Here is a 9855-nt window from a genome sequence, read left to right as displayed (position 1 = left end):
CATTTTCACACAGAACAACTTATTTTGGGGGATAGATTACGGACATTCAACAGGAGATGCCGTGCGGTCTTCCCAACTGACACGGCAGCGATATTCTTGGAAAATTTGGTGTGTGTTAAAGCCTTGCACATATGTCTGACGTTTATTATGTAAAGCAAAGTTGAGTTTTTAGATTAGATAATCATCTAATCTACATCAGTGTCCTAAGAGACATTCGAAAGTCACGTGGAATGCACGACAGTCCCTCATTGTGAGATGGCCCACGCATTGCAGTGTCTCATACCCTTGGTTTCTCACAGGTCACTCAATTATGCCAGCAGTTGTCTCTTAACATCGTGCCCACCAGAAATACCCTACACATACATTTTTAAAGGGCCGCCCAGGGCATTTCCGTCTGCATGGAAAATGTGCCCTAAAGAACAGTCACCATATATACTAGGGTAGCTGTGGGTTGGGTGTGGGGATGGGGCATTTATTATTTGTTGAAGGTTTCAAGAACTTCCCCATTCTTTCCATGAGCTTTGTTAGTTTGTTTTTTTGTGAGACGTGGGTGCAGTTTGAGACGAGGTCTCACTCTGTCACCCAGGCTGGAGTGACAATGAAATGGGCGGTACCTCTTGGCTGTTGCTGGCACTAAGAGAGTCCAGGTTCTTGTTTACAGAGCAACTGCTTGTTAATGTCCCAAACTCCTGACCCAAAGTGATCTGCCCACCTTGTCCTCCCAAATTGCTAGAATTACAAGCACAATTATATGCAGTGGCATGACTCACTGCAGCCTCAACCCCCTAGGCTCAAGCACTCCTCTCACCTCAGTCTCCTGAGTAGCTGGCACACATCATCACACCCAGCTATTTTTTTTTAATTTTTAGCAGAGACAAGGCCTTGCTATGTTGCCCAGGCTGGTCTTGAATTCCTGAACTCAAGCAATCCTCCCACCTCAGCCTCCCATTACAGGCGAGAGCCACCACATCCAGCTTCCATGAGCTTTCTTTAAAAAAAAAAAAATTGCAATAGCGTTCTAATATCATAAAAATTTGCTCTTTAAAGTGTACAATTCAGTGGTTTTTAGTACATTCACAAAGTTGTACAACCATCACTACTATCTAATTCTAGAACATCTTCATTGCCCTCAAAAGAAACCCTATACCTATTAGTTGTCATGCCCCATCCCCCTCTCCTTCAAGCCCCAGCAACCACTTATCCACTTCCGTCTCTATGGATTTGTCTATTCTGGACATCACATTAATGGAATCATACAGTATGTGGCCTTTTGTGTCTCTGGGTTTTTCGCTTAGCATAATATTTCCAAGATTCATCTACGTCGTAGCCTGTAAAAGTGCATCATTTCTTTTTAGTGGCCAAACTCATTTATTCAAATCATTGTATGGATATATACTAATTTATCAATTCGTCATTTGATGGACAGTATTTCCTCTTGTTAGCTATTATGAGTAATGCTGCTATGAATATTCACATAGGAGGTTTTGTGTAGATCTGTTTTTGATTCTCATAAGTATACACCTAGGAGTGAATTGCTGGGTCATATGGTAACTCTGTGTTACTCTTTGAGTAACTGCCAAACTGTTTTTCCAAAGTGGCTGCAGTCACACCCACTGAGGGCTCCAATTTCCCCACATCCTCGTCAACACCTATTGTTATCCATCTTTCTAATAATTGCCATCCTAGTGAGTATGAAGTGGTATCTCATTGTGGTTTCAATTCGCATTTCCCTAATGACTAATGACACCAAGCTATTTTCATGTGCTTGTCGGTTATTTGTATATCTCCTTTGGAGAAATGTCTTTTCAAGTCCATTGCCCATTTTTAAATTGGGCATTTGTCTTTTTGTTGTTGAGTTGTAAGAGTTATTTATATATTCTGGATACAAGTTTATTGTCAGATACATAACTTGCAAATATTCTCTTCTATTATGTGGGAAAATCTTTCACTTTCTTGACAGTGTCCTTTGAAGCACAAAAGTTTGTGATTTTGACATCCAGTGTCTTCATTCTTCTTCGTTCTGTGTGCCACAGGTTTTCTTTTGAATCAGTTGTGCTGGCCGCTGCACCTGCCCAAGCAAAGCCAGGGAATGAGGCTGCTGTGACTTGAATGGAGGCGACATCCTTCCAGTTTCAAAGTCTCTTGCAGGGATTCCATAAATAGAGTCTAATTATCTGGATAAAACACTCTATTCCTGCCCAAGTTCAAATCTCCTCAGAATGGGTAGCTCCAGCCCTACCAGTCATTCGTGCCTTAGGGAAAATTATTCTTTTCTTTCTTACAGCAGACTGTGCTGGGTGGTGTGGAGAGAGGATAGGGACCGTGATCCTGGGGACAATGACATTCAGGAGAGACACAGGAAGGGCATGTTGGACAGTGTGGAAGGCCCATGCCACTTCTTTACTGAGAAAAGTTGTCCACAAGCTCTCTCGTCCATGGGCCTTAGCTAGAAGTCTATCTGTTCTTTACCTCAAACCACACTTTCACATTTAGCTAGCAAAGGGCTCCGTTAAAATGCACGTATGTTTCCTGGATGGGGACATACTCATAGGATGCTGAGGCTGGGCTGAGAGGGATCCCAACACTTATCTCTTGCAGCTCCTCTAGATCGAAACGAAGAAATCGAGGCCCAGAGAGGGCAAGGGACTTATTCCAGGCAACACAGGCCTTAGCAAGTTCATAGCAGAGCAGGGACCACACTGCCCTCCTCCTCCCCACTGACCTCCAGCAAACCTGTTGGCCCAAATGGGAGTCTTAGGCATCTGGAGACAAGCAGGGCTGTGAGGGCATGGGCAGTTTGCTTGGCAGAAAGAGGCTCAAACAGTCCAGTATCCCAGAAAGTGAGCCCCACTGAAGACAAAGCAGGTGTCCACAGCAGCACAGGGGCTCTAGACACTGCAGGGCAGGGGCCTCGCCTCTTTGGGACTACCCTGCAAATCACATGACCCTTAATAGAAACACTGGCTGTCCTTCACTGAGTGCTCATAGATGCCAGACACTATGCTAAGAAATTTACACGCATCATTGCCTTGATCCTCCTGAGAGCCCCATGAAACAGGTGTTCATTTTTGTTCAATGAGGCCACTGAGGCTCCAAGAGGTTAAGTACCTGCCCAGGTCACATAACTAGAAAGTGCTGAGCGGATTTTCAATTACAAATCCACAAACTCCAAAGCCAGTGCTTGCAATGACCATACTGATCCTGATTTCCGGAGGCCTCTCTAGCGCTCAGCTCTCAGGTTCAAGTTTCCTGAGAGGGTGAGCGGGCTGGGGTGCTGCTGCCTGCCTATCTCAGGCTGAGCTTTGCCCCTAAGCACTCAAAGCCCGGGGTCTGTTTCCCCAGGGATGCCGCCTCTCTCCGCCGAGGTCGTAGCGCCCCCTGCTGCTCACTCCCACGCTCTTCTGCAAGAGCCTTTAATGCTGCCGGACTGCCTGTTACAAGAGACCCTAGGGGGTCCTCGAATGAGACCCCCACTTTCCCACTAACACCTTTATCCTCTTGAAAGCCCTCCTGGGTTTTCAGGCAAAACAGAGAGGAAAATAAATGTTTGTTTCTGGCCTTCTAGGTCTATGCCTAGGGGACCCCAAAAAACCCACATCTTTTTACCCTTCCATCACGAAACAGGCAAAGAGGAACTCTAGACTTTGTATCAGATACTGTCAGATGCTTCATATCAGGAACAACTCCTGTTCTCCCTGGTCCTGCAGACTTGTGCAACTGAGTCTCTCAGGAGCAAAATGGAGACAAAAGTATCTACCTTTCTTCTGGGAGGAAAAAATGAGAGAGTGTATCTATCTAGCACCCTGCATTTGGTAGGTACTTAATAATCAAGCTCTTCTCCTTCCTGAGCTTCAGTGTTCTCATCTGCTGATTTTTTTTTTTTTTTTTTTTAGATGGAGTCTCGCTCTGTTGCCCAGGCTGGATTGCAGTGGCACAATCTTGGCTCGCTGAAACCTCTGCCTCCCAAGTTCAAGTGATTCTCCTGCCTCAGCCTCCCAAGTAGCTGGGACTACAGGCACGTGATATCATGCCTGGCTAATTTTCTTTGTATTTTTAGTAGAGACAGGGTTTCACCATATTGGGTAGGCTGGTCTTGAACTCCTGACCTCAAGTAATCCACGTGCCTTGGCCTCCCAAAATGCTCGGATTACAGGTATGAGCCACCACACCTGGCCTGATTTTTATCTATTTATTTATTTATTTAAATTTATTATTATTATTATTATTTGAGACAGAGTCTCACTCTGCCATCCAGGCTGGAGTGCAGTGGTGCGATCTCAACTCACTGCAATCTCCACCTCCCAGGTTCAAGCAATTCTCGTGCTTCAGCCTCCCAAGTAGCTGGGATTACAGGCGCCTGCCACCACGCCCAGCTAATTTTTGTATTTTTAGTACAGATGGAGTTTCACCATGTTGGGCAGGCTGGTCTCAAACACCTGACCTCAAGTGATCCACCCACCTCGGCCTCCCTAAGTGCTGGGATTATTGGGCACTTGCTCAGTGCAGGTACCTGGCCTTCACCTGCACTACTTCACTCATATCACAGTAATATGCAAGATAGAATAGGGAAACGGAGGGCTGGGTGCCCAGAGGAGTCAAGCAACTTGCCCAAAGCCACATAGCTGGCCAGATGTGGAGACAGGATTCCAACCCAGACAGCCTGGCTCCTGGTGCCAGGCTTGCAACCCTCACAGTGTCTTCCAGCAGCAAGATGGCTAGGACAACGCCTTGTACACTATGAAATGTGCAGAGTCTGTGCAGGGCTGGGGAGACATGCAGAAGGAAGAAATTAGACAAATTAATCATTGAAAAAATGAGGCTACAGCGAGGAGGCTCTTAGGACTTGGGCTCATCTCGGCAGACTTCCTGGAGGAGGTTAGGACTGAGCCAAATCTCACTATGTCAAAGGGTCCAACAATCAGAGTGACTGGTGGAACAGGCTGCCCTCAGGAAAAGCGCCTATCAGAGAAGAGTGACATTTCTCAACCTCACAGGAGCTGAAAGCAAGCAGGATGAGACTGTCACAATAATGCACACATTGCTTGGGCAGGCGTCTGTACAGGCCAGGCACAGTACTAAGGGCTCTCTAAGAATTATCTCCTGCTGGGTGCAGTGGCTCACACCTGTAATCCCAGCACTTTGGGAGGCCGAGGTGGGCAGATCACCTGAGGTCAGGACTTTGAGACCAGCCTGACCAACATGGTGAAACCCCATCTCTTCTAAAAATACAAAAAAATTAGCAGGCATAGTGGCATGCGCCTGTGATCCCAGCTACTTGGGAGGCTGAGGCGGGAGAATCACTTGAACCTGAGAGGCGGAGGTTGCAGTGAGCCGAGAACACATCATTGCACTCCAGCCTGGGCAAGAGTGAAACTCCATCTCAAAACAAAAAACAAAAAACAGAATTATCCTTTAATCCCCCAATAACCCTGTAGGGCAGCTACCATTAACACGCCCCCTTTACACTTGAGGAAGCTGGGCTTTGGAGTGACTGACTTTCCTACGTCTCACAGCAACTAGAGAAGGAGCCAGGATTCGAACCCAGAAAGCCTGACTCAGGCCTCTGCTAAACACTCAAGTCAAGTAGCTACACCTCCTGGGAGGAGAGTCCCTGGCAGGGGTCATGTTTTGTGTCATCTCCATGTAGATGGCCCTCCTGGACACTCTCCCTGGTGGCGTTGCCCTGGACTGAGGCAAAACAAGAAGAAGGAGAAAGCCTCTCTTTCTCCCTGTGTCCCCAGCATCCGGAAGGTGCCAAATGGAGGAAGATTGGAGAAAGAAGGAACCGGTCCCGAAGGGAAAGATGGATTACCCGTGTATCTGCCGCCCCCTCCTGCCCGAAAGAAGAACTGCAAGGCTCACCTCCCTTTTCACCCCATTGGAAAGGGGGTCGAGGCAGAACTTCCCAAGCCCTCTCTGAAGAACGACCAGGTTGCCACTGGTCTTTTGTTCCTGTTTATAATTTTTTATTATTAATTGCATACATTTTTGGGATCTGATGTGATGTTTGATATATGTATACAATGTGGAATGATAAAGTCAAGCTAATTTTAACAAATCCATCATCTCGCTTACCAAATAATTTTTGTGGTAAGAACATTTGAAATGTACACTGTTAAAAATTTTGAAATATACAATACATTATTATTAAGGACAGTTGCCACGCTGTGCAATAGACCTCAAAAAAGGTATTCCTTCTGTCTAACTGAAATTTTTACCCTTTGACCAATGTCTCCCCATTTCCCCACCCAGGGGGTCCTCCCACCTAAGCCTCCTGAGTAGCCTGTACCACCACGCCTGGCTATTTTTTGTAGAGATAGGATTCCGCCATGTTGCCCAGGCTGGTCTCATACTCCTGGCTTCAAGCGATCCTCTCCTCTTGGCCTACCAAAGTGCTGGGATTACAGGCTTGAGTCACTGCACCCTGCCAAAAGTTTCTCTATGCTTACTTTTACATTCTCAGCAGGGACTTACTGTACCTGTCTCCATATAGACAAGTAACAATATTTTGGGAGCCAATGCGGCCCACAGACTATGCTGTGAGAAGCATGGGTCCAATGAGGACAAATGACAGGCCAGAGGCCACACGGCCAGCACGAGGAATCCATTTCCTCGTGTGCTGCCTCAGCAGACAGCCAGGACTCCTCTGCTGTTTTGAGACTCAGGTCCCACTGCTGACTCAGGGTGCAGCTCTAGATCTGCAGCTGGAGCTGAGGGGTAGCTCAGGACAAAGACAGAGCCCCAGGGACAGCGGCTCAAAGTCAGCCCCTGAGCTCAGCCCTCTCCATCTGTGAGGGACAGGTAGAGAGCAGAAAGGTGGATGCTGTCTGAGTCAAGGAGTCAAGATGGCCTCTGGAAATGCAGACTGGGAGGGAGAGATGGGATCTGAACCTGACATGGTGCTGCGGATGGTGGCACCCTGGGTGGCTTTTTGTTTTGTTTTATTTATAGACAGGGTCTTGCTCTGTCACCCAGGCTAGAGTGCAGTGGTGCAATCACAGCTCACTGCAGTCTTGACCTCCTGGGCTCAAGGGATCCTCCCGCCTTGATCTTCCGAATTGCTGGGACTAGAGGTGTGCGCCACCGTGCCCAGTCAAGGACCCTGAGTTTGAGGGCAAAATTATCTGTGATGACTTCCCTAAATTTATATCCTTATCTTAGGGCTCAAGACAATTCTGGGGCTCTCATGAGGAGTTGGGATTCCTGCTGATGTCACATCTTCTCAGGAGGCTGAATCACAACTTCCTTGGGAGACAGTCATTAAAAAACAGTCCTGCTTCATACCTGAGCTTTCTTCTCCATCTCATGCCTTAGGTCGGTGCTTTCTGCACTGCCTCCACGGGCCTCCCCGCCTCCCTCCCTCAGGTACCTTCCCACTTTTCCAGGAGCTGGAGGGTATTTCTTCAACAAAACCCTACTGTGTCACTCCCTCCTTGAGGCTTGAGGATAAAGAACATTCTAGAGAGGCCGGGCATAGTGGCTCATGCCTGTAATCTCAGCACTTTGGGAGACTGAGGTGGGCGGATCACTTGACATCAGGAGTTCAAGACCAGTCTGGTCAACATGGTGAAACCCCATCTCTACTAAAAATACAAAAATTAGCCAGGCGTGGGGGCGTGAGCCTGTAATCCCAGCTACTTGGAAGGCTGAGGTACAAGAATCACTTGAACCCAAGAGGCAGAGGCAGAGGCTGCAGTGAGCCAAGATCATGCCATTGTACTCCAGCCTGGGTGAAAGAATTAGACCTTCTCAAAAATAAAAATAAAAAGAATGTTCTAGAAGAATGTCCCATCACTACTGTAGCCACTAGTCCATGTAGCCATTGAGCACTTGAAATGTGGCTAGTGCCACATGTTGAAATGACAATATTTTGGATATATTGAGTTAAATAAAATACATTATTAAAATTGAGCCAGGTAGGCTAGGCACAGTGGCTCAAGGCCGGGTGCGGTGGCTCATGCCTGTAATCCCAGCACTTTGGGAGGCCAAGGTGGGTGGATCACAAGGTCAAGAGTTTGAGACCAGCCTGACCAACATGGTGAAACCCTGTCTCTACTAAAAAAAATACAAAAATTAGCCGGGCATGGTCGGTGGCATGTGCCTGTAATCCCAGCTACTCAGGAGGCTGAGGCAGGAGAATCGCTTGAACCCAGGAGGTGGAGGCTGCAGTGAGCTGAGGTAGTGCCACTGCACTCCAGCTGGGGCAATGGAGTGAGACTCCATGTTAAAAAAAATTGAGCCAGGTGCCTGTAATCCCAGCACTTTGGGAGGCCGAGGTGGGTGGATCACTTGAGGTCAGGAGTTTGAGATCAGCCTGACCAACGTGGTGAAGCCCTATCTCTATTAAAAATACAAAAAGAAATTAGCTTGGCATGGTGGAGGGCACCTGTAATCCCAGCTACTCAGGAGGCTGAGGCAGAAGAATCGCTTGAACCCAGGAGGTGGAGGTTGCAGTGGGTCGAGATTGTGCCACTGCTCTCCAGCCTGGGTGACAAGAGTGAGACTCTGCCTCAAAAAAAAAATAATAATAAAATAAAAGTCATTTAGCTTGTGTCCTTTTGCGTTTTTGAATGTGGCCCTAGGAAGTTTATAATCACCGAGGCGGCTCGTCCTATTTCTATCGGGCAGGGCTACTCTGAGCTTGGCCCTCACCCAGTCCTCTCTCCCACTGCCACTCTCCTTACATTCAGTTCCAACCACACCACATCCCTGCAGTTCCATGGATGTTTATCTAGCTACTCCATGTTGTTTAAGAGCAGCTTTCTCTGCAGCCAAAACATCTCCTCCTCCAGGAAGCCTCCCTAACACCTTCCCACACAAGCCCAGCCCTTTGCCCTGCCCTTGCCTCCTGACAGCTGCTGCTCCTTACACAGACCTCCTAAATACAGTATAACCCTTGAAGGGTCTTTATTCCACCAGATAAGAGACTTTTAGGAATTAGGACTTGATCTAATTAATCTCTGCATCTCTGACATCTAAAGCAGTGTTTGCCCAATAGATAATTGGTGGATACATGTTGAATAATTCAATGAGTGAATGAGTTAGTAGACGAATGAGTCCAGTCCATAGAAGGGAAGCAGAAACGAAACAAACCCCTGCACCTGGGAAGGAGCAGACTGTCAGGCAAATCATCAAGACTGGATTCTGGGAACGGAACCAAGCCCGACCGGGGTACTGAGAGCTGGGTGGCAGGTGGCAGGCTAGGCCCACTCACTAGCTTGTCAGCAATTCACTCCATTCTACCAACCTTGTGGCACGCTCACGTCAAAACCAGGCCACAGGAAAATCACACGTTGCTACAGGGACCTCCAGGGCACCTAAACCACATCTACCAAATCCAGGACCACCAGGAACAGGTAGTGACGCGGTGGGACCATCCCCAAGGTCCCCCACCTGAGAAGTGTTACACTATCTCCTCCAGGGATTGCAAACTCAAATGGCCAGGCATGACTGCGGACGTGGCAGGGTAAAGACTACAGGAGGTGGGGGCTGTGAGGAGTTGAAGAGGCGGCACATGCCCAACCCAAAAGAACAGCAGCAGCGGTGCCTGACTGCACCATCAGACAGATACCATCCAGATCCTCCAATGTTTAACAAGAAACCAGAAACCCACAACTTGGGAAATGTTTCCAGATTTATTTTTTTCGAGACAGTCTTGCTCTGTTGCCTGGACTGGAGTGCAGTGGAATAACCATGGCTCACTGCAGCCTCAACCTCCTGGGCTCAGGAGATCCTCCCGCCCCTGTCTCCCAAGTAGCTGGGACTTCAGGTGTGTACTGCCACAACCGGCTAACTTTTTAATTTTTCTGTAGAGATGGGGGTCTCACTTTGTTGTCCAGGCTGGTCTCAAACTCC

Source organism: Theropithecus gelada, chromosome 7a (assembly GCF_003255815.1).
Source record: "Theropithecus gelada isolate Dixy chromosome 7a, Tgel_1.0, whole genome shotgun sequence".
Lineage (NCBI taxonomy): Eukaryota > Metazoa > Chordata > Mammalia > Primates > Cercopithecidae > Theropithecus > Theropithecus gelada.
Note: the sequence above shows the minus strand (reverse complement) of the source record.